Genomic DNA, 26,684 nt, shown 5'->3' with positions numbered 1-26,684 from the left:
AGAGCAGTGTAGGCAGCGGATAGCACAGGCAATTCACAGAGAGTCGCCGGCATAGGTTGGTAATCCCACTGACCTGTGTAGTTCAGGTTAAGTGGCACCACGTGCCCGGTCACCTCCGTGACTGTGACCCGGCTTTTGTCCAGACTGAGCCGCATCTTCCTCTTATTCCCCTTCATGCGTTCACTGGTGTTGACTCTGCCAATCATTATTCGCAACTAGGTGCTGGATGTGAAATTTACTGGTCTGCAGGGTTGTCCTGGTCCCTCATCCACAGTTCGCTGGATGGCGTTGGACAGGATTTGTGGCAGCACGGCTCGCCGGATGGCGTTGGACAGGGTTTGTGGCAGCAGGGCTAGCCGGATGGCTTTGGACAGGGTTTGTGGCAGGATCTGTCACAAGAAGCACATATGGCACTAATCTTCACTGATCGAAGGGAGTCTCGGGCTTTGAGCTTACACTGACATGTGGTGGGCCCTCCATGACACATGCCAGTGTCGGATGCTGATCGGTGTGGCCTGGCTGCATAGGGTCGGGCCTGACGCGGTCGTGGTCCAGCGGGCCGGGGTATGTCAGGCACACTGGATCTCAGGCAACTGTTTTGGGCTCATTCAAGAAGAACTAACAGATTGGGAATCACAAAACAGCACAGGAATGTGTCCTGCGCATCGGGGTCCTATGCGTGGGTGTAGAAACGGGAATTATGATGGGGCGCTGTAATTGTCTGTGCTGCCCCTGTGGTGGTCCAGGGGGGGTGTTGGGTGGGTGTTGTAGCCCTCTTGGGTGTCCGTAATGCATGTTCAGTTGCTCCATGTCATCTGTTGCTCTTACGATGACACCCTGGACAGGGCTCCCTATTGTGGAGCAGGCTGCCGTCCAACTTTACACAAGGTCAGAGCAGGTGTAAAATTCCTGCTGCTAACGCGCCTTATCATGTGTTTTGTGTTCTTATCGCCGAGCTGGCTGGTTGTTATGAATGTTGAGGTGTGGTGTTGTTGTGGCTTTTTGCATAGGAACGCCTACTCTGCATCTCATTAAGGATAGTTGCTGGGGTCCTCTGTGGCGATGTTTTTTGCGGCTGCTATCGCTTGAAAAGTGGTGCTGTGGGCTGTTAGCACCTGCTTGTGAATGTTGGGGTACATTTATCATGACTTTGGCTGCGATAAAGTGCAGTTAATTCAGCAATAGCTCTTTGTGAATATGCCCCATAGTCTTAAATAATTCTCCTTTCCAAGGTATTTCGCCCTCTTGTGGTGTCAGTATTCTGGCCAAGAGAAATATACATAATTATTTATTGGTTGTCAATCTATTGCTACTGGTGTTGAGTTTTTTTCAGCATTGCTCAGGAACAATACAAGGCAGCAGTTTAACACCTTAAGTGCTGCCGTCAGCCAACGGTCGTCGCGAGCACTACCTTGCCAGTGCTGCGCACGACCGTTGGCCGACGGGCCAGCATTCGTTCGTCGAACGTTCAGCACTGGGCGCTGAACGTTCGACGCTCTTAAGGTGTTAATGGAACATATATGCCAGCAAAGCATGCTTTCACTGCTTGACTTCTAGTTTTTAATCCCTTGGCATTAAAGGGAAATCTGTATTCATGTACAAGTTCTCCACGTATGCATAGCAACTGAATCATATCCTCTGTGGCTGCCCCACACAAACTGCAACTAAATGTTGTCTGATGGTGTTTCTATGGTGGTAAGTGGAGCAGAGATGGAAGGAGGCCAAGCCAATGAATACAAGATGGTCTCCTTGTCTCACCATTGCACCCTCGAAGTCCCCCTTTTTGTCCCAGCATTGTTAGGAGAACTTGAAGTGAAGTGTACAGAGAGTAAATACGAGTCTTCAAGATATCTGTATCTTCTGGACTAGCTTGATGTCTGAATGTATTGGTAGCAGGAGCAGTGTCTGCTGCCCCTGGGTACCGGGGGCCTCATTTATGAAAAGTGACGCATCGCTGCGTGAAAACAGCGATGCGTCACTTTTCACTGCGCACTCCTTGCGACACCAATGATGCGTCATATTTAATGTATAACGCACCATGTCGCAAGGACTTACAGATACGTCAGTATTTCTGACGCATCTGTAAGCGAAAAAGTGACGCATTGCACGAGGCTTTTTGCGGGGGAACGCACCCTCTGCATACATTATACCGGGCGCAGGTATAATGTGGCACAGGGGTTTACAAAGTGACGCATCTACCTAGATGCGTCACTTTTTAAATATGGCGCAACAAGGCGCTTTTGTACGCCGCTGGTGCGTCACAAAAAGTGACGCACCGGCGGCGCAAAACTGACGCAAGGCATCATAAATAAGGGCCCCAGAACCTATATCAATATTTTTATATAGTAATTTAAACAATGTGGGCACAGCACAGTAAATGGTTAGGTCTACAAATTATAGTTCGAAGTACCTGCATCTTTTATAAGTAACCCAAAATACAAAACAAAGAATAGATGTTGACACATACCTGCTTTCAATTCAGCTGCGGTCAAAGTTTCCTGTCAGAGTCTGGCTGCAAGTGGGCACGTCCAAAGCACTGCGGTTTATATATCCTGACATAATTCACCGAGGCATCACTTGGGCACATTTACACAACTCTGTCTGTGAATAAACGAGACGCTCCAGGTTTGGGTGCGGCCGACTCATGAATGTTCCTGCAAGTCACATACTCCCTGGAAATAAACGGTGTGAATCACGCGCAGGGTCACTAAAATGTACCTTTCCTAAAAGCACAGTATAAAGATCCAAAGACGCATGTAGTTGGATTAAATGTAAGAGTTTTAATCCTTGAGTAGGAGTTGAAGCACAGCACATCAGTACAGGTTCAGATACAGATACTATAATACAGTTGGTCTGGAATCTGGAACCCAGTATGCAAGATGCAGGCACGCATCATACATTCCAGGCAGCAGACCCAGACAGGGAAAGGCAAAGGGAACAGAGCAAGGTAATATAAATGTAAGGCAGAATGCAACACATCTTACCCCTAAAGAAAATGGGTAGGGGAAAGTAGGGAGTGCATTAATCTAAATATCTGCTGGGAACATTCTTTTGTCTGTTGCAAGCCTTAACCCTAGAAGCAACAGAGGAATCAACAAGAACAGCATTGGGAGAAGACATAGCGGGAAAAACATTGGATCTCCTTTGGCAATTATCAAGAACAGAAGAAGGAGAGCTATGTACATTTTCAACATTGTAACACTTAGCCACTCTACGGACATTCCAGACTCTACCATCTTGCGTGACAACACTATTTTTAAAAACTTTAACAATTTTGATAGGAGGGAAAAACTTAGAAAAACCCTTGACTAGAAAACCAGGTTTTCTAATTCGCACCCATTCCCCCACCACAAAATCATTATCTCTGGTTTTCATTTTGGAATCAAACAAGGTTTTCATCTGAAGTTGTTTGTCTTCAACCCGTTTGGCTACACCAGTAAGGTCCAAAGCAGAATTATTTACATCAAGTTTCTTAATCCACCAAGGACATATATCAGAGGGAGGCTCCCTTCCCTTAAGGAGTCTGAAGGGACTGACTCCAGTAACAGAATGAGGAGTGATGCGATACGTCCATAACCTTTTCCTCACAACATCCAACCAACAATCATCTGAAATCTGTACACCATTCAAACAATCCTTAAGGACACGATTAAAGCGTTCAACTTGACCGTTTTCCCTAGGTTCATACAAAGAGGTGGTGTAATGCTTGATGCCACACGTACTAAGGAATTTTTCAAAATCAGCCGAAACAAGCTGAACCCCATTGTCAGTGACACAAGTTTCAGGAAATCCCTCTCTAGCAAAAACCTCTTTAAGAAAAAGGATAACCGAGTGAGAAGAAACAGTACTGACAAACTTTACTTCAGGCCATTTGGAGTGGTAGTCCACCAGGACTAAAGCATAACGAGCTTTGTAAGGTAACTGTTTAAATGGGCCAGATATATCGAATCCCACCTTCTGCCAGGGAAAGTTGGGCCAAGATACAGGCTTAAGGGGAGCTGAGGTCAAATGAAGCATTTTATCACTGTTAACACAATGCGAACAATCTCTTACTAGCCTATCCTCCATTCTATCCACTCCCGGCCACCAAAAGCTCTCTCTAATCAGACGTTTCATTGATGACATGCCAATGTGACTCTGATGAGCGAGAAGCAGAATCTTCTCTTGTAAGGATTGGGGCGGGATTAATTTACCAGCCTTGAAAAGTAGACCAGAAAATTCTTCAACTTCAGACGAAACTTGGCAAAAGGGAGCTATATCTGGAGAAACACCCCTACAGGGTGGCCAACCATTCCTTACAAAATCAAGTAGTTGTTGACAAACCACATCCTTGCCAAGTTCAACAAACCATTCTTCTTCAGACAACGAAATAAATTCCTTGGAAACACAATCCCCAACAGAGGCAACAACGTCAATGTCATTATCCACTTTGGAAGAATCCTCACAAGGAAACCTTGAGAGAAAGTCTGCAGTGACATTACACTTACCAGGAACGTACACAATCTCGAAATCATACTCCTGAAGGCGTGAAGACAAACGAGCTATGCGCGCTGTGGAGTTCCATCCGCCCCCAGGAGACAAAATCCCAACCAAGGGTTTATGATCTGTCCGTAGTACAAATCGATTTCCCCATACATAATTTCTGAAGTGTTCAACAGCCCAAATGCAGGCAAGAAGTTCCTTTTCAATAACGGAGTACCTTCTCTCCGTAGGAGACAATGTCCTTGAGGAAAAGGCAACACACCACTCATCCTTACCAGATGATTTGCTTAACACACTACCAATGCCATAAAGACTAGCATCGACTGTAATAATGCATTTCTTGTTAACGCAAAAGGACTTTAAAGTAGGAGCATTAACAATTTCCTCTTTGATCTGCTTAAAAGCTTGTTCCTGCTTCTCAGACCAAATAAATTTGGCTGAATTCCTTGTTAGTTCTCTAAGAGGCTCCATTTTGCTTGCAATATTTTGGATAAACTTGCTATAGTATTCGCAAAGCCCTGCAAATGACAGCAATTTTTCCTTATTGTCCGGGGAAGGAGCCTTAACAATAGCATCCACAAGATTTTTTTTTGGTACAACTCCATCCCCTGAAAGTGAATGACCTAAATAATCTACTGTTTTGCAAAAAAACTTGCACTTACTAGCTTTGATGGTCAGACCAAACTTCTCCAACCTGGAACAAACCTCCCTAAGGTGACTATCATGCTCAGAGACATTTTTTGAAAAAACAAGGATATCATCCTGAAAGGATTTGACGTAGACACTCAGGTCCTTAAATATATGATACATTGCCCTCTGGAAAACAGAAGCAGCCGACGCCAGGCCGAAAGGCATCCTTTTAAATTGAAACAATCCATGGGGAGTGATGAAAGCGGTGAAGTGCTTTGAGTCTTCCGTGAGCTCTATCTGGTGATATGCAGACCTAAGATCTAATGTGGAAAATACACAGGCTCCATCCAACATGCACAACATTTCATTTATGTTAGGTAATGGGTGACAGTCTATGACTAAACATTTGTTTAACGCTCTCAGGTCTACACATAACCTAATAGTTTTGTCAGGTTTAATCGCCAAAACGATAGGCGAAACCCATTCAGAGGATTCTACCTCCTCGATGACACCATCCTTGACCATATTGTCAAGCATGACTCTGAGCTCCTCCCTGACACTGATGGGAACACCTCTTAACTTCTGTTTCAGAGGAACAGTATTAGGTTTGACTTTGATTTTGTGCGTAAAACCATTCAACATCCCAAGTTTTTCAGAAAAGACATTTGGAAAGGAGTCAGATATCTCCTTAGACATAGATGCTATGTCATAATCCCCATCAGATATAGCTAGCACACACACAGGATCTTTCAACCTAGGATTCAAAGAGATTCCCAACTTAGCCTGATCTCTCCATCCTAGGACATTTACACCTTTAGATGCGACATACATCTTAATAATAGCAGAATTGTTTTTAACAATAATAGGGACTTCTTTAAAACCTATAAAACTGATTTTGGATGTATCAAAATTATAGGCATCGATATCTGGACTACACAAAGAATTTACATCAACCAGATTTCCAAATGACTCCACACAATAATCACGAGTAATTATGGTCCATGGAGAACAGGAGTCTACCATGAGTTCGAGAGTTCTACCTAAAATATTCACTAGACTCTTAGGAGATGGCAGACTATCAGCTAGTGTCATATCAAACGTGGTTTGTATAGAAACTACAATACCAGATTCTTTAACAGAAGAATCATAACTCTCTCTCTCCGCCACATAAGACACATTACTATTAGTACGTCTGGGAGTATTAGAAGAAGGCTTCTTGTAATCGTTAGAGGACTTAACAGAAGTTTTACAATATTTGGAAAAATGCCCAGTACGATTACATTTGTTACATTGTCTATTTAAAGCAGGACACTGTGGAAAAGAAGCTATATGATCTGGACTTCCACACCTAAAACAGTAAAACTGTTTACCTTTGCCATCATATCTATTAGAACCTTGAGTTTTCATTTCTCGCACATTAACTGTGCTAACCTCACCAGTGGATGTAGAGGGAGTAGTATGAACCGAAACTTTGTCTAAGGATTTAATCCACTTGTCGGATTGTTCTAAAGCTTTAGCTGTACTTATAGCAGTTTCTAAACTTGGATCCCCTAATATCCACAACTGCTCTTGTACCTTCTTGCTCCTTACATGCACCACAATTTGATCTCTAATCATTTCGTCAGTTATTAAACCAAAATTACAGTGGAGGGAAAGTGCACGTAAAGCAGTTAAAAATTCATCGAAACACTCATTTTCATCTTGTACTCTGGTATAAAACTTAAACCTATTTAGAGCTATGCTGGTTACTGGTTTAAATCTTTCCTCTATTCTCTGCACAGCCTTATCATACACACTCGAATCACCCCCAGATCTCACAGGAGGTAAAGTTCTAAAGACGAGTTGTCCTTCTGACCCAAGACAATGTAAAAAAATGTTTTTTTTTCTTTCCGCCGACATCCTCTCACTATCCATAGCTTTGAGGTAAGTAAAAAATTATTCCTTCCATCTAGTCCAAGGGATGGGCGGATCTCCTTTAGTTTGTAAAAATTTTGAAGGCGGGTCAAATTGCATAATGGCTAGAGTAGAGTAGAGGTACAGGTATATATTTCTTTAAAAAAAAAAATGTAGTTTTCCAAGAGTAATAGTTTACACACAATGAATGAAGCAAGGTAAAATATTTTTCTTTTCTGTAGTAAGGTAATAGTCAAATGTTGGAAAAGGAAATTGAAATCCTCTTATTCCTTTTTCTTTTAAAATAAATGTAATCTTGGTCAAAATACTCGAAGAATGAAAAAAAACACGGAAAATATTGTCTATTTTACCTTCCGGCGTGTAAATACAGTCTATTCTACCTTCCGGCGTGTAAATTGATGTATTCCGATCAAGTAGGTATTGTCATTAGCTTCTCGGCGTCTCCGGTAAACTGTGTGTCTTGTTGCTATGGATACACAAGATGGCGCTGAGACGTGCAACGTGATGATGACGCAGCGCGCGATGATGACGCAGCGCGTGTAGGAAAGACAACGTCGGAAGATGCCTCGAGCTTGTAGGCAGCCTCGCGCACTACAATACCAATATAGAAAAAGGTATAAAATTAGATAAAAATAGTTCTCTACCTCAGCAATCCGCGGGAGTAGGAGCACTGGAATCGCCAGGACATGCGCCGCAAATGAAGGTAGAAGCGGTGATTTTCATGTGATGTTTGTAGTTTACTTTTTCCGTTGGTAAACATGAAAAGCTGTAAAAATAAGTAGAAGGATACTGGTAGGTCGTAAATCTTCGTAATTACGACGTAGAAGACTCAGTCACCGTTTTCTTTGAAGAGAGAGTGGATAAAAGGTAGTTTCAAGTTTCTTTCTTTTGTCATCCGATTTCAAAAAAATAAAAATTCGAATTTCTGCTCCTGTGCTTCAAGGATAGTGGCAGAAATAGTAGGGTTTACCTCGTCGCCAATATAAAGATCTCAAGACGCATGTAGTTGGATTAAATGTAAGAGTTTTAATCCTTGAGTAGGAGTTGAAGCACAGCACATCAGTACAGGTTCAGATACAGATACTATAATACAGTTGGTCTGGAATCTGGAACCCAGTATGCAAGATGCAGGCACGCATCATACATTCCAGGCAGCAGACCCAGACAGGGAAAGGCAAAGGGAACAGAGCAAGGTAATATAAATGTAAGGCAGAATGCAACACACAGGTAGTGTTACACCTGCTGAGCGTTGAAATGAATACCTGCTTGCAGCTATTCCTGATGACCTATTCGGAACTATTTTTGTCTTTCACATAATTTAGGGAAGTTCAATTTAATATTTCACAGACAAATGTCCCTGCTATTATAATAGTTCAAGGGCGTTCTCTTATTTTGCAAGACTTGTTGCGTATTCTCACCATGTTATGTACCTTTAACTGTGATGTGTTCTCGCGTTTCTGCAACAACAAGGGTGACGTCCTACAACATTTCAAGTTAGCACTGGTAATTGTATGAAACCATGGTGTGTTTGTTTTTTTGCAAGCATGTGGTGTAAGTTTTTTTAGAAAGGTTGTACCCGAAAAGCGCACACTGGCAACTAGTATCCTCGAAAGCTTCTGACCAACCCACATCTAAAAAATATCGATTTCTGCACACACATGAAACTGGATTCCTCCTCAATTTCAAAAACTCTTGGACATCATCAGATACTGTAGGGGCGACATTTTCTTGATACCTCACGGCATCACATACGTTAGAATATAAAAAAAAATTCTACGTCATACAGAGCGGGTGATTTTTTATTCGGAAATAATTAGTGCATTTTTTGGTAACCAGATTCATCATCTGGTAAAAGTAGCACGTGGGGATTATAATCTATTACGGCACATAGGGGCTGGCATGTCATTCTTGCCTCTAATATGGACAGAACGTTTTGCAATTACATGAAGATGTGACATGTGCAGTCATGACGGGTTTCCTTTTTGGCTTTCTAGATTAAAACTTTGTTTGAACGTAGCACAAAAATATAAATCCTTCTTGAAACAGATGTTAACAGATGTTAAGTAGGAAACATTTATTAACTTATCTTAACATTTCACATATTGAATTGTCTCATAGGATTATGTACTGGAATGCTATTGATAAAGTACAAATGCAATTGTTATTAGGATGCACACTCCTTTTCACTATAATTACCTCACCCTTAATAAAATAGATTTAAATACTGTTTACCTGTCAGCCTTTCGGTGGTCTTCCCCAAAAACATTTGCATCACTCCTCCAATTTGCTAATCTTGTTTTTGTTGGCCATAGGGCTCTGTGCACTTTACCACTGCTAAAAAGCGCCAAAGTGTGTGTGCTCACTCCATAATGTGTGCTCACTCCATAAAACATTGTAGCATTGGCTCACACCCAATTGGCAGATTTATTTTACTTATTTGTCACTAGTAAATTTACACTTCCTTTACTCAGGGTCTGTAAATTAAATGTTACTAGTGGGGCTTCAGCATTAATTGTACCACCCATTCAAATATGTCTCTAGCCTATCATTGCAGTCTGAGTGTGCAGTTTAACTGCCATTTCGATCTGGTAATGTAAACCTTTACTAGGTTAGACCATCCTTTTAATATCCCTAGGGTAGGCCCTAAACAACCGATAGTGCAGGGTGCAGTGCATTTAAACCGTTGGGCAAGTATTTTAACTTTGACATGTCTTGGTAGTGAAAAAAATCTTAATTTGTTTTTCAATACTGAAGGGCAAATTCTCCCTTAGGATAACAATGGGTTACTCTTTACATGGAATATGTTCATACCTTTCAATTTGGAGCAAGTAGAAATGATCAGTTTGGTGTCTAATAATTTGCAATTTAAAAGTTGGATTCTCAGTTACAATTCTGAAACCTGCAAAACCTTTAGAAAGTTGACATTTGTTGCCTGCAGCCTGTATTCTGGGTCCCATGACTAGGTGTAGCTGGCTGTTGGTATTTGTCTATTTCTCCCAGAAACTGAGATAAAGGAGGAAAAGGTGTTGGCTGGATGGGACATCTCCGAGTGGATTGTGGGAGGGGCTGTCATCTATCACACTTACACATCACAAAGGCTCTGCTGCTGCACCTTCATAAAGGTTGTTTGCACCAGTCTGTTGTGCCACCAGACAAGCTGGGGCCAGAGCAGGGGGGGGGGGGGAAGGAATTCCAAACGACCCTGAGGTCTAGGAGCAAAAATCTCTAGGACCTTCTCCTAATTCAATGCTGGCATGAAGTATGAATATTGGACTCTCAGACTCATCGCTTCAGTAAGGATGTATGATGGACCGGGTTTGTGGCTTGCAGGGGCAACATGGCGGAAGTGTTCTGAGCTCGCTCTGCCACTCATCCCCTTCATCCGATAAATTTCTCTGGCACAGACATAAGATCCACAGTGTGGAACCACAGTGGATCAATGTGCAAGCCCCCAGAAACCGATTTGTGCGAAGATACCTGTAGGGTGGCAATTGCCTAAACTTTTGTAACCAGATATCAGACCACAGCTGGAGAAGTGTGTCCCGGGTGGAGCCTGCTGACCCACCTGTGAGGCAGTTGTGGCCGCTGCTTGAGCAGTCACCGGCAACAGAGGAAGTGCACATCGCACCACTCAGAGTGGAGATGAAAACCTGTGGATGATGCTACGAGGAGACCACCCAATGTGAGACAGGGTGAGTGGCACTGCATCCTGAGGCCTTGGGAGTGCCCGGCGTTGGGGCCTGGTCTGTCACAAGGACCAGGCAATGTGGATGGGGGCACCTGCCCAGCAGTAAAGACTAGTGGTGGTGCAGCCCAAGTGAGAGAAGTGATGGGAGACACTGATACTGACCTTACCTCTGGGAGTGGCCCGATCTGGGCCTGCTCTTGCTGTTGATGCGACATGCATTGGGAAGTGGAAACAGTGGTTGCCGATGGGCCCCATATCGCACCTCTGCATGAAGGAAGGAAAGTGTCGCTGCCAGCAGCTCTGATTGGTGAGGTCAAGAGAAGGGTGGCAATGCCGTCTGACCATGGCTGTAGGAGCAGTATGTGGCCTGCTTAAAATACTCGAGGAGTAATGCTTGCAAGGGCCTTCATGCGTGCTGTGGTAGACATTGTTTGCAGCTCTGCTTGGTATGGGAAGAAGTGGGCGGCACAGCCACTTCAGGACCTGATTGTGACCTCGGGAGCAGTCAGGCTGAGGCCTGATAGTATTGATGACACAGTTGCTTGGGACAGAAATCGCCAGAGGGACCGATCGGAAAGAGTTGCGTTGTTGCAGGAGGTTGGGGATGCGGGTGCTGAAGATGGAATGTTGAGGGTATTGCATTTGAGGGGTACAACCAAACCACAACAGCTGGCCATGTGAGTGGAGGGACTGTAGGGGATTCTCCTGCTGGTTCTTTCATTAAGTACTGCACAGTGAATAGGGAAATCTTTCCAACTATACTGCTTCGATCTGCGGGGAGTGTCGCACCTTCTGTTGTGCACTAAAGAAATTGGCTGGAAAAATGGCCCACACTAAAGGTACTGGGTCATAGACCTCCTTGCAAGTTACTGGCTCAACAGATATGGATTTGACGCAACCATTTACACAACAGGACCCACGGATGACCGTTTGGATGTCATCTTGCATGCCATAGAACGAACCAGGGAGTCTATTAAATCCAAAGTGGACAAGGTTGTGTTGGATCTTACGCTTCTGCATGCGTATCATTGGAAGGTAGTGGAGCAGGATGTTACAGAATAAAAACTCGCAACTGATTTCCTGGAGAAGCAGCAGAATGTGTCTGACACCCGAATCAGATACCTTCAAGATGGAGTGGAGTAGGGTCACCCTAGATGAAATATTGTGTGCCTGATTGGACTACTGGATTGGGCAGAGACTCAGGATGCAGTGGTCTTCTTGGAACGGTAGCTCAAGGATATTCTTTCGTCCTCCTCCTTTTCTCTCTTTTTGCACCATTGAGCGGGCACATCGCATTCCTGGCAGAAAACTCGCATTACGAACTGCATTATTACTTGCATTGAGGAGTGCGTTATACTTGCATTACAAACTGCCTGATTATGTGCATTGAGGATTGAGTTATTCTCGCATTACAAACTGCCTCATTACTTGCATTGAGGAGTGTGTTATACTTGCATTCCGAACTGCCTGATTATGTGCATTGAGGATTGAATTATTCTCGCATTACGAACTGCCTTATTACTTGCATTGAGGAGTGCGTTATACCTGCATTATGAACTGCCTTATTACTTGCATTGAGGAGTGCATTATACTTGTACTATGAACTGCCTGATTTTGTGCATAGAGGATTGAATTATTCTCGCATTACAAACTGATTATTACTTACATTAAGGAGTGTGTTACACTTGCATTACGAACTGCCTGATTACGTGCATTGAGGATTTCATTATTCTTCCTTTACGAACTTCCTGATTAATTTCATTGAGTGTTGCATTATTCTTACATTATTACAAACTGCATTGGTCTGAGAATACGAACTGCATAGCATTGCATTAGGACTGCATTTGAACATCCTGCACTGCTCATTAATACCGCAAGAACCTGTGTTTGTTGGCCTAATAACCATCCAAGTGAAAGATTACGAATACGCATATGTTGGATTTATATCATTTGGTCTTACCGTATTTTTCTTCTTGATGAAGATACCTCTATTTTCAAACATCATTGTGGTGTTATCACTGTGTCACTGGGAGTGTGGTTGCAAATACTTTACACATTGCCTTGAAGATAAGCCTTGCTGCTCTTGCCAATCTACCAGGGGGTGAGAAGGGGTTATCAAAGAGGGTGTCCCACAACAATCTTTTACAAAACTACGCAAGCTATTACTCTACATATGTAAGAAATATGTACTCCCACTTCATGCAATGCAAAAATTATTAAACTGGGTAAAATGTACACATTTTCCTCCAGCCAGTACAACAGTAGGGACATTGTTGGAGTGCACAGGGGTAAAATGTATTAATCCCACTCTAATTAGTACAACAGTAGGGAAAGTATTAGATTGGGGAGGAGTAAAATGTACTATTCCCACTCCAGGCAGTGCAACTCTAGGGAAAGTGTTGGATTGCGGTGGGCTAACATACTATTCCCACTCCAATCAGTACAATAGTAAGGAAAGTGTTGGATTCTGGAGAGGTAAAATGTAATATTCCCATCCCAGTCAGTACAACAGTAGGGAAAGTTTTGGATAGCTGAGGGGTAAAATGTATGATTCCCACTTGAGTCAGTACAACAGTAGGGAAAGTGTTGGATTGCGGGGAAGTAACATTTACTATTCCCCTCCAATAAGTGCAACAATAGGGGAAGTGGTGGATTGCAGAGGGCTAAAATTTACCATTTCAACTCCAGTCCTTACAACAGTAGGGCAAGTGTTGGATAGCGGAAGGGTAAAATGTACTATTCCCACTCCAATAAATGCAACAGTAGGGAAAGTGCTGGAATGAAGAGAGGTAAAATGTACTATTCCCACTCCAGTCAGTACAATAGTAGGGAAAGTGTTGGATTGTGTGGGGGGGTTAAGATTACTGTTTCCACCCCAGTCAGTGCAACATTAAAAACAAACAAAATATCTTAAACAAAAAAATCTCAAAAACAAAGTGAATGAAGAAAAAATATAAATATGTACAAAAAACTAAAAATATATTTAAAATAAAATAATAATATAGAAACTTGATACAATGTTAAATACATATCCCAAATAACTACAAATAATATTATAAATACAATACAAAAATAACTATCAGAAAAAAAAATATTTCTATTTAGAAATTATTAATCAACAAAATATATTTATTACACACATTTAATTTAGTTACTTCCCACCCTATAACCCCACAAAACGCACAACCTGCAACTAAAATGGAACTTTAAAACAACCAACTCATAAAATCTAACATAAAATTATTTACACAATTGACATAATTAATAATCAATGTGATAATTAATATTAATTCAAAGTTTATTTATTGTTACAATTAATTCACTCTCCAAACCATATCCATACACAACCCACAACCCACATCTAAATCCTTTAAAAAAAATTAATTGCACAATTCAGATAATAAATTATCAATAACACAAATATTATTAATTAAAAACTGAGGCCCTTATTATGATGTTGGGAGGAAAGTCATCTGAAAGCTATTCGAAGCTTTAAGCCTGGCATCATAGGTTTCCGTCAGTATTATGATACCGGCGGTCAAAGGTAAAGCTACATGGGAAATCTCCGCTTCGGACGGGCTCATGTAGCCTTTTGGGATGGCGGTTGGGACTGTATCTCAATAGACGGCGGAGCCAGCCCCAACTCCACCAGGAAAAGGCAGGCAGAAAGTGACTAAGGGGCCACTTCCCCCGGCCCTCTGCTGTAGGATTGTAGGGGGCATTTATGGTGCCCCCCTAAATATCCCTCCTCCATGTGGCAGGCACCGCATGGTGCAGGGATGTTTCAAAACATCCATTTTTGTTTTAAAGCTTGTGCTGCAGCCCGTTAGAAGCCACTGCACAAGCTGCAATAGAGAAATTGATGCTTCCAACACCCCAAAGAAAGGTTGGATCCTAATACTGTAAATGGAACCGCTGACTTATAATTGGGTGGTTCCATTCCGCTAACGTGTCGCTCTGACCGACATCATAATCGGGCTCTGAATATTAGTTCATTAAAATTAATTAACTTTCCACTCTTTACAACTATAAAACCAAAAACCCACATAAGAGGAGCATGCAAAGCCCAATTGCCAACCACACCCACTCATGTGGCCCATAGACAGACTTTATGCTCCAAGTGAATAAGCCACAAAAATGCCAACTTCCTAAAATTTTTATTTTCTAAATTGAAATGTAAAATCTGACTTCACCATACATTATCATTTCTCATTGCAATTCCTGACACCAAACGTGAACTGGTTTCCCGTTCCCATTTGCACTTTACAGTCTACTGGATGTCTAAAGGTGTCTCCAATGTTATCATATGAGCGAGATAGGCCTTGCAATAGTGATAAACTAATTTAAGAATTTTACACTACCTGGACATGTAAAACTTAAACGCATGTGCCCTACTTTTCAAATACATTGCATCCTGCCCTTTGGGCAGTTCAGGGCCTAATCTAGCAGGTGACCTGTATGTAATAAAAGGAAGGTTCAGACCTGGTAATAAGTGTATTTTTCCGGGTTGAACTGAAAGTTAAAAACTACACACACAGGCTGCCATGACAGACCTGAGACATGTTTATAGTGCTACTTAAGTGAGTGGCACAATCAGTGTTGCAAGCACACTATTAGCATTTAATTCACAGGTCCTGGCCACAGGTAGTGCCACTTTACAATGGACGTGCAAGTAAATTAAATATGCCAGTTGGGTACAAGTTAATTCCACCATGTTTTAAGGCACTTCACTGGTTAGCAGATGTAAACTTTGCTGCAAAATATAAGTCAGCAAACAGGAGGTCTGAAGGCAAAATGTAAGTGGGAAAACCACACCAAGGATTCTTGGTCTAACAGTTATAAAACCCTAATCAATTAGCAGCCATAATCTCTGTCAGGATGAGGTCACAAGATAACCCCAACTGAACCTGTGCTAAACCTTTGGCAAAAAGCAGTCAGGCTTAATTTGCAGGCCATATGTGAAGTATTTATGCAGCACTTCAAACACTAATAAAGTGAAAACACAGCACAAGAAAATCCCACATCAACTTAGAAACATCGAGCAAAATGTAATAAATTATGTAACACCAAAATGACTAATGACAGAAAGCGAATCAGTAGAACTAGAGATATGCAGCTTTGAAGATTTAAGTGAAAATAGTGCCAAAAAGCGCAAACCACTCACTGTATTTATCTGGAGACGCCAGACCTGGACCAAGTTAGTAATTCAGGCTGACCAAGATGGAGCGTGGGCAGGTTACAGGGTCCAAGCTAAGCCTGCTGAACAAAGTACATTAAGGGCCAGATGTAGGTAAGTATATTTTACCGATTCATAAATACCGAATTTTACCGATTCAGTATTTATGAATCGGTAAAATAGAAGGGGGGAGATTTAGGTAGAATCGGTAATTGAATTACCGATTCTGTAAGAATCGGTATTTACCGAATCAGTAAATACCGATTTGGTAATTCCCATTGATTCCTATGGGCATTGAAGCCCATAGGAATCAATGGGCATTACCGAATCTGTATTTACAGATTCGGTAAATACTGAATGTTGCAAGGGGGCAGGGGGTGTCACTTTGACACCCTCTAGCACCCCGAATTCAGGCATGTGTGACATGTGGCACACAGACATGCCCTAAGGGCATGTCTGTCTGTCACATGCCATAGGTGTGCATGCACACATGTGCATGCACACCTGGAATCAGTATTTTACCACCCAATTGGATTGGGTGGTAAAATACCGATTCGGTAAGGCCTGTGTGACTCAGAAGAGTCCCACCTACATCTCAAAATTACCGAATTGGTAAAAATACCGATTCGGTATTTTACCGATTTGGTAAATTTACTGATTCGGTAAATTTACCGAATCGGTAAAATAGGGCCCATACATGCCAAAAACTTAATACCGGTCGGTAACAGCTGAAATCGTCCGTTACCGACCAGTATTTTGGCTCCTACATCTGGCCCTAAATGTTTTAACTTAAATCCAGGTTGCAGAGCTTTGTGAGATCCCGCTTTGAAGATGGGTTGTGCAGAGGAAGTTCCCTGGAGCTGTGATGCTGTGATACAAAGTTCTATGTCATCGTCAAGGATGCCTTTGACTGAGTGCTTGCAGTTTAATGTCCTGCATCAAAGATGCGTCACACACCTGCTGTTCCAAAATAGCTGTAGGGCTGCCATGCGGAGTCCTGCGTTATCATTGAGGATGTCGTCTACGTTGGCCATGTGATGCGAAGGTCTGCGTCAAGGAGGCATGGCACAGCAGTGGTTCAGAGAAGTCTGCAATGCAATGCAAATTATCTGCATCAGGCTGGTCAGAAGAGGAATTGTGAGAAAATGTGTCTTGCTGCACCATTTTTGCCCACAGGACCAAAGGTGGTCTGGCAGAGCACCTTTAAGTCCACCTCCAAGGGTCATAGACTGGGGTAGCAAAACTCACAGTAGACATGGTCCAGTTGCTGGGATCAAGGTGGCTGGAGCCTTTTCATTCCTCAGGCTCTGATAGGAGGCCAGAGAACTAGCACGTGGAGTCACACTTTTAGTCCTAGAATCAAGAGGCAGGTCCAGTACTTTCAAACAGGCAGCAGCAGAGAAGCAGCAGTACTTCTGAGAATTCCACAGATCCAGAAATGTACTGAAGAGTTGGGTCTGGTTCTTCAATATTTAGGAGAATGTGGTCAACCACCCCACCAACCCATATTTGAGTAACATCTCACTATGGAAGAGATATATTGACGACGTCCTCTGTATCTGGACAGGTACAGAGGACCGATTGTCAGCATTTCTACAGTGGCTTAACCTGGCAGATGACAGTTTGCGTTTCACTTGGACAATCAGTAACAGCACCGCGGTATATCTGGATGTCAATATCTCTGTGGTTGGCTCTAAATTAGAAACTGATGTGCACCATAAGAACACCGACAGAAACTCCCTTCTCCATTACCGGTCCTTTCACCCGAGGGCGCTAAGAGATAATCTCCCAGTGGGGCAGTTTCTCCGGTACAGGCGTAATTGCTCGACGACTGAGTCTTTTTTAGAACAGTCTGAGGGCTTGGTGACCAAACTTAAGGAAAGGGACTATCCGGCAAGAGTGATCAAATAGGCCTGCAAGAGAGCTTTCAATACGCCCAGAGAGGCCTTACTAGGGAGAAACTTCAGGGAACGGCAGGCTTGCCTTCCCATTGTTACCACCTTTGATCCTCTGTCCACCAGGATGAGTCAGATCATCAGGAAACATTGGTCCATTTTGGACACAGCTTCAGACAAAATGCCCAGCCCTCGATTTACTTTTAAACGGGCAGCAAATCTGCGAGACAAATTGGTCCATAGCCGTGCTCCTTTGAAATCACAATCTGACACCCTCCCCTCTGGTCATCACCCATGCGGTTGCTGTTCGGTGTGTGACTTGACGTGTGCCACTAAATCTGTCATTTTACATGACGGCAGAACATGGCATCTAAAATATTTCAGTAATTGCAACATGTCCCATGTCATATACAGGTTGACGTGTAGCTGTGGGCTGTATTACATCGGATTAACATCCCGCAAAGCCAAAATCCACATCCAGGAACATATCAGCACCTTTAAGGCTAAAAAACTCACCACACGTCTGGAACAACATTTTATAGAACAGGGGCATGGGCACAGGGACTTCAAGTGGACCATCTTTGAAAAAGTGGTGGTTGAAACCCACAACATTGAGGCCATCCTGGCTCACAAAGAGGCAAAATGGATTTTTTCTGAAAAAGCGGAACGTGACGGGCTTAATGATTCCATTGAATGGAACAAAGTTAGCAGACATTGATATGCACTCTGATTGGGCGTCTGTAAAGTGCTTCTTTACTTGGGAACCCCCTTCCCCTTACAAAGTCCATCTTGCGGTCGTTTACATGCCTATACATCTAGATGTATTCATTGCCCATTGATTGATGTATGACTCAGTGGTTTAAATGTATACATTGGCTTGCTAACACCTGCAGTGTTGGGGGCAGGTGATTCCGCCTGTCTGCCTACGTTTTCGCCATGATAGTAATAATGGTCCATCACAATATAGGATACCCGTGCCCATACCTTCTATTTAGAGGTATTACCGCATTCTACATCACCACGTATCGGTGGACCCCACCCTTATGTTGTACACACTTTCCCAATCCAAAATGGCCGCGCCACGCTGGGGCGCCCGCGTTGGCAGCACGTCATCGCGTGTCCACACGTGACGCGCCGTTCTGTTGGTTTAAGTCCTGCCGCCAGTGTTACCTGTTACAGGGACAACTTTGGACCGAGCTGAGCCGGTACCGATAAGAGGGGGAATGCGTGTGGCTATGCCGGGAGACTCGGGCCTCTAGTGGGAGCCGGCGGTATATTTATTGTCTCCCTTGGAAAGTTTTTACTTTCCGCTACAAAACGATGGGGTGCAAGCATAGAGAGCCTGAGCCTGCTCACAGGCTAAAGATAGCGTGATATTCTGTTGCTCGTGTGTTCTTCCCATAGTTAAGCAAGGCTGTTCTTACGCAAGTCCTATTTATGCTTTAAGAAAGGACACTGTTTTCTGACTTAAGTAAGGGCATTCATTCAGTGAACGAGATATGTGCCCTCACAGCACTTGCGTGTGCTTTTTATGTCCGCAGATTGCAGTAATCCATATTGCATTTCCGGGGAGCACATGATCCTTTGACACGTTGCCCTTTGACGACTGATGGTTGCTGGTATGCAGCTTATTGGCAGCCATCAGGTAAACTATTCTATATGTTCACTGTGTTGTGCTTTATGTGTGTACTGTTGTTAAAATTCCAGCAGCTATATAATGTTCACACCTACCATCTTCCCGCTGTGATGTATGCGTGTGTTGTTTCTATTTTTTAGTACAGGTCAGGAAAAACAGAACCCGAAATAGTAAACACCAACTTTGCCCTGATGAATTTGCTGAAATAATAGCAATGAAACATGTCGGCATCATTCAAGCATGGTATAATTTGAACCATTTTTAATCGGGACCACTCGCAGCAACAGAATAAAGTCAATACAGCTAGCAAGTGGTTCCCAGTTTTAACAGCATTGGCCATTTTCCTGCACGTTGGCCATTGCAGGGGTTCTAGGTACACTCACTGATCTTTGGTCACTTTTAGGAGACAGACGAGTGGTTGACTAGATTGTTTATTTACACGGCACTTTTTGATAGTTTGTACTCACACATCTACAATTATTTGGGTGTCCTTCTCTGTTGTTTCTCTGTTTGTTTTGTCACAACAAAGAGAGAGCGACCAATGATGAGAAGTGGGTAAAGTGATAATACCAGGTCAGGAACCCCCTCGGGTATTACTACCGTGAGGCCCTCTCTTTTTGTTTCCACACGTTTTTGTTCAACAGGTGGGAATGAGATAAGACCTTATTAAACGTTGCAGCATTTACACCACGACCTGTGGATTAGTGTTAAGGATACACTTTTTTTGAGTAAAAGTATGACCCCTTGTGCAACTCTGCTTCAGGTCGGCTTGATTTGTTGGTATCTGTTGGAGGAGGTATTCTGTGTTTGAATACTGATTGAGTGGGGGGCTGCCTCCTCCTCCTTAGTACCTTCCCCCTTGAGCTCCTTTTGTTGGTTATAGTCTTCAATATTTAGACCTAGTACCCACTTTGAATCAGGAGTAGGTTCTGGAGGCTTTCACCACCCAGAGGTGTTTGGAATTTCCTCTCTCCCAGCCCTGTCCCAGTGTGTCTGGGGTTACATTTGACTAGTGACAAACCCTTTGTGAGTATGCTCAGACAAATCCGTTGTGATGTGTAAGTGTGGTAGGTGACAGCACCACCCCCTAATAAAGTCAGAGACAGCCTATCATACCAACACTAATACTCCTTTGTCTCACTGTCTGGGAGAAAGATACAAAGACCAACTGCAGCTCCACCTAGTCATGTGACCCAAGATACAGGCTGCAGGAACCAAATGGTTGGAACAAGTAAATGACAACTTTCTAAAAGTGGAATTTACAGAATGGGATTTAAAATCCGACTTTACCATTAAAGATATAGTACTTTAGACACTAACTTCAACAGTCCTCCCTGCTCCCAATTGAAAGTTATCACTTCAGTTAAGTTCAGTTCAGTTCAGTTCAACTTTATTCGGATACGTTAGTACCCATAAAAGCACAAAAACATAAATAAATCACAATAATTGATACAAAGATTAAAATTCCATATACATATATCCAAAGTGCCTGGTGCAAAGATGACCATCATGTTAATATATACAATTGTTAAAACAGTTCACAGATTATGTCATATATGATCAGGGATCAATCATAGACCTACGCGCCCTTATTGCAGTTTTAAGAAGAGTGCCAGTGCGGAAGATCAATTCAACAACATCTAAATCTAGTATGCAACGATACACCACTTCCAAAGTAATTGGTCTTCTCTTGTTAAAATATAGATAAAAAAACGGTTTAGAGTATTTAAGATAATTTTTACAGAAGAATATAAAATGCATACTAGTTTGCTCACTCCTCCCGTCACAAGAGCACAAATTTTGGTTGAAATTTGGGCTATAACCCAGTGGAAAACAAAGTGCAAATCGGATTGTGCCAGCTCTTAATCGAAACAAAAGGATCCTTTCCCAATGGCTCATCGGTAAGGTCAAATACATATGAAGCGGATAACAGTGCTGTTCAATATCCATATAATTTTGTACAATTTATTTCCTAGACTCCACCACATTCCGCTCTTTATTATATAGGGAGTACAAAGCATTCCGCAGTTCCTTTTTTGGAACTGATACTGCTTATATGGGATCCAGGAAGACATTTTCTCTATTTACGCTGCGCAAGCTTCTGAGCACACCGCTTAGCCATGGGATTTCTAGGCCTTTATCGAAATGTAAACAATCCTTAATAATCTGTTGTGTCAAGAATGCCGCTTCGTTCTTCCAGTCGTGCCCGAATAAAATCAGTTATAAAATTGATGTTGAGCTCCTTGTGACATATATATTGGGGGGTTGAGATTGGGGTGCTCAGTAGTTTCCTGCAAAACCTATTTTCTTCCTTCTGTATTGCTGAGCAGTTGGCCGTTCCCCAGATCTCGGCACCGAATGTAGCCACTGGGGTGCACTGGAGTTTGTATATTTTCTGCACTGCTAAAAGAGCACCCGTGGTCTTAGGGCAGGGTAGACTTAAAATTGAATTTGTGGCCTTTGAGAACTTGCTCCTGGGGTAAGCTAAATGCTCACTCCAGGAACCGTTCGCAGCAGAGGTCAGACCTAAGTAAAGAAAAGATCTTACAGAAGTCAATTTTTGACCGTCTATTGTGATCAAGCCTATTTCACGCTTCCCTGGAAGGAAAGGATTTCTTAAAATGTACCCGCAGGTCTAACTCTTCCATATATTTGTTAAAATTTTGGACAAGAAGACGCAGGGAATTTGGAGTGCGGCCTATAAGAACCGCATCATCTGCGTAAAGAAGCACGGGGATGGGCTCTTTATTATTTGTATGGGACATCTTGAGTAGCCATTTTCAGAGTGGTGTTCAGCCCATTATTATATATAATAAAAAGCAGGGGGGCCAACACGTATCCTTGTCTGACCCCCCTGACAATTCCAATGGTCTCTGAAACCTCTCCTTCCATCCCAATCCTTACTTGAGCCTGGAGGTCTCTCTGTAAATATACTAAAACATTTACCAGTGTTTCATCCAACCCTCCTGCTGAAAGGATTGCCCACAGCTTTGACCTGTTCACTAGATCAAAGACTGTGGACAGGTCCCTAAAAGCCATGTAGATGAGGGTCCACCTTGCAATAGTACATTTTCCGACAATTAAGTTTAGGTTTAGACATTGTTCAATCGTTCCAACCTTGGCCCTAAATCTGAGCTGGCATGTGTCCAAGATGGCATTTGCTTCTGTCCTTCCCACCATTTGTTGTACAGGACTCTTCCTAAAATTTTAGGAGTATTTTCTATTAGAGAAATAGGTCTATAATTGCACTGAAGAGATCTATCTCCTTTCTACAAAACTGGGACTATTATACTTCTGGCCCAAGTCTCGGGTATTTTTGTCAAAGTTAAATTATTAAAAAAATTCAAAAGCAAAGGGCCCAGAAGTCCGGGTTCCACTTAATTAAATCAATAGGGAGCCCGTCTGGGCCCGGCGTCTTATTACCTAGGCTCTGGTTAATGGCTTCCACAAGTTCTAAAATGCTCATTTCTATGGGTGCCGGGCTACCTGGATTAAAGGTTACCTCACATGGAAGTGGAGGGGCGTAAATACCTGAAAAATGTTCAACCCATGCATCGCTGGTGATATTACAGCTAATCGGCGTCGAGGACTGGCCCATAGAACGGACCTCCCTGACTGCCGCCCAAAAGATATTACCCTTTTTGTGGCTAGCAGCCTCAGACATTTTATACCATTGTTAACTCAGGAGATCCTTCTTCCTATCTCTGATTACCTCAATACACTTCTTTCTGGCCAGTTTAACTTCTTTTATACACCTCGGAGTGGCTGAAAGTGCCCTGCGTAGATTCCTGTTTGCTTGTGTGCATTCATTGTGAACCATCTGGGGATGGGTGCCACTTGAGGCGACGGTCGAGAGAGGAGGGATTTGATTGTCTGATAGATCTTCCCAAAATCCCCAATTATCTGTACCGGTGGTAATTCTAATGAAAGGCAATAAACAATCAGAGGCATTTTGTCCCTTGCCACTTTCCTGAAAATTTCGGAGTTATCGACCCCCTTCCAACACAATCTTAAATTATCAGTTGACACCATTAGGTTTGTGGCCCCACATTCGGTCTGAAAAATCGGCCTATGGGCAGTGTGTATCGATATCTTAATGGGATAATGATTTCCATAGTCAGAGGGTACAACTTCAGCAGATACCAGCTGTTTTTCTATCAGAGGGCATACGAAAATGAAATCTATGAAAGAACTACAACCCCTTCCCCTATAGGTTGGATGATTGTTCGTGGTTGACTCTGCGACCAGGTCCATAACATTGGACAAATTATTGGATTTTATAAACCGGTCAAGTTCTCTACCTCTACTTGTCGATTGTCCATAATAGGCCGTTCCCTTTTCAGGGTGTATACCGAGAATTTTAGCATTAAAATCACCCCCCACTAAAATACCCAAAAGATTCCCATTATTGGACTGATTATCCAAATCTGAAATAAAGTCAAAAAGCTTTATAAAACTCTTGTTTGGAACTGACTGAAAATCATTATTATAAAAATGTATCAAATGGAAATGAATCCCTCTTTTATGCAGTACTACCTGATAATCTAAGCTATAGGATAGGATTACCTTAAAGCTTCCCCCAGCAGCCACATTAATCCCTATAAACAGTCCTCCCGATGGTCTCCCCATCCTGGGCGTTTGGGATAGCACACTGAAACAATGGAACCCCTCGATGTATAGTTCTTCTGTGGCCAAGGTTTCCAGGGAACATGACGATGTCATATTCCCTAATCATGTTTATCCAGTCTATAGTATCAAGTTTTGAATGTCGACCTGCCACATTCCAGCTCAATACACTCAGGGTAACTCCATTGCCACTTTTTACTGAGTTTATCCTCTCTGGGGAGCGATTAGGTCTAATTGATACGTTTAAGATTGGCGTATCATTGGCTTCTACATTAGATACCATGTCTAATGGTCAATCTTGTGTATCCAGACCAGAGAGGATATGAAAACCATTCGATAGGGGCATATCTGTTTCAGTGCTTCTGTTTGGAGTTAAGGATGGCTTATAGAAGTAGCCCAAAGGAAGTGTGCTAATACTAGTTGGCGTTAAATGATTCATCTGTAATGGATAGAAGGCGACGGACCTGTTGGGGCCTTCTAAAGTTTAAAACAATGCAATCCGCATCTATACATTTATTTGATGGTCCGACTGATCCTACTCTCCTGGCCATGATTATTTTCATCCATCCTATGCGGATCAAAATGTTTGTGTTTATGAAGCCAGTCTACCGACTTGTTTTGGAGATCAGACCAGGACTCTCTCTGTCCCTCTCTAAGCGCAGGGACGCCAATTAGGACAAGCACATGTTGGGCGGAGGCTGGTGGGAGATGTAAAACATCCGAATTAAAATTAGAACCAGACTTACTGAGATCTCTATTCACATCGTTGGTGCCGTTAACTGGCCTTAAGCCTTATTTAAGCGGCCTGCCTTGATTGTTGCCCCCCCTTGTGAGTACCCATACCATCCTTCCCTATTGTCAACCTGCTGCTTCTATTAATATGATCATCGCTTTTTGCTAGGGAAGCCCCCCTATTCCCACGTGATTCGCAGAAAGCAGCTTGGGGTGGCGCCATTTGGTCAACTGCGCTTCGGGATTGCGAAGCAGCATTACAATTTGTTTGACCATTTGTTTTTGACATAGTCCAGCATAGCCAGATACCCGTCTTTGTGTTTTTTGGCACAAGAAACTTTGAAAAATCATATCTCTGGTCCTGCATCATAATTTCTTGTTTTGTTGTTTATTTTCTCAACAAAATGTTCTCTCTTTCTATCAATTTGAGTAAGATTTTTATTGTATTGGGTTTTCTACTTTGTAACTGTTTTTGTTGATGAGCGAATTTGACATTCTCCTAATTTAAGACTGTCTACTCTGTGTTACAACTACCAAAGCTTGAGCTCAGTTTGAAGTTGCAAGATATCTAACTAGGCTAGTGGAACAGTGCCATACTCAATTGAAGAGGAATGCCATCCATTTCAAATAATGATCCACTTTCTCAAAGCAGTTATGAGTAAAATAGTCCTTGACTTACACCATTGTAGAACTAGTGAAACATGTGTCAAGCTCCTCTTTAGGCCCAGCCAATGCGAAATTGTTCCTGATGCAGACTTGTCAGCGAAGCACAATGTATTTACAATATAACCAAAAAGAAATGGAAATATTTCTTTTTGAATGGTCAATCTAATTATAAAGGCCACACAAGTCATAATCAATATATTAAGGTCCCATCTGCCACAGACTACTTAGGCCTAGTTGCAGTTACTTGGCTGAGTAAGACAGTAGTCCGTATGTTCTGCTCATGTGTGTCAAAAAGTGCTGACATGCAACCTGCACAGAACTTCTTACCCAAGACTCACAGCAGATATCCAAAAGCTGAGTGGGTCCAAAACGCTTTATGTGTCAGAACCAACAACCTCACAGGGATGAACCTGTTTTTCTTGCCCGCTCAGAGTATGCTCTCCTTAGGGTACTGCGGTATATTGGATAAGTCACACTTTCCTACAACTGATGGAAATATTTTAAGTGAGCACTGCTCCTATTTAGTCCTCAGGACATGCTTCTGAACACCAAGACATTCTCCAGTCAGGGCTTATGCCGGGACTAGTCCTCAAAGGTCAGGTAGGCGATCTCACAGTCAGGCATCCTTCAGCTCCTTGTAGCAGGTTTCAGGATGGAGAGCTAACACCTGTGCCACTGGTTTATGCTGGCATCATGCAGTGTCTGAAACCTATCACATCCATTAATATAAATATGGTGGATTGGTGCTAGATGGATAATACTGCTGAATAGAACATATGTTTGTCTGATACAAATATATGGAAAACTACATTAACAGATTAACATGCAGATATGGTAGTTAAGATGAATCTTATAAAATGTAGTGTTAATTGAGTGTAGATTTATATGATATGAGGTATAATAAAAAGAAATGGAACCTAGATGCTGATCATGAAGGTCACTTATTTACTCAGAGGCATTACCTCAAGCAGAAACCAATTACAGCTTTGCAGTCCAAGATCATTAGCTTGAACTGAGCCCTGTGTTAGTTGTCACCAGTCAACTTAGTCACTGGTAAGGTGTGCTTGAAGAGACTAAAGTGAGTGTTCTTAATGAAATTTAGAACGTTACTTTGCCGGGTAAATGGATACCAACTACTACAGAGTTACACTAGTCAATTTTTCTATGGACAGGTGAGGAAATGAGTGTCTTTGCTACATGAAAGCATCCTATTGCAATTTCCATTAATAAATAAATGAA

At 42.5% G+C, this 26,684-nt stretch overlaps 1 protein-coding gene and 1 long non-coding RNA gene across 2 annotated transcripts in view; both read right to left on the bottom strand.

Moving 5' to 3' along the window:
* LOC147701352 (uncharacterized) overlaps positions 1 to 2,609 on the bottom strand; it is a 53,904-nt gene extending 51,295 nt beyond the window's left edge. Inside the window, exon 1 of the long non-coding RNA XR_015297453.1 lies at positions 2,468 to 2,609. This is a non-coding gene — a long non-coding RNA (uncharacterized LOC147701352). The remainder of the gene's footprint in view (positions 1 to 2,467) is intronic.
* The window catches only part of LOC147701349 (inducible metalloproteinase inhibitor protein-like), a 142,607-nt gene that overhangs the window by 57,276 nt on the left and 58,647 nt on the right, over positions 1 to 26,684 (bottom strand). The gene's annotated exons all lie outside the window — the stretch shown is intronic.

Source organism: Lissotriton vulgaris, chromosome 7, assembly GCF_964263255.1.
Source record: "Lissotriton vulgaris chromosome 7, aLisVul1.2, whole genome shotgun sequence".
Lineage (NCBI taxonomy): Eukaryota > Metazoa > Chordata > Amphibia > Caudata > Salamandridae > Lissotriton > Lissotriton vulgaris.
The sequence above is the reverse complement of the archived record's forward strand: the minus strand, read 5'-3'. Positions and strand labels throughout refer to the sequence as shown.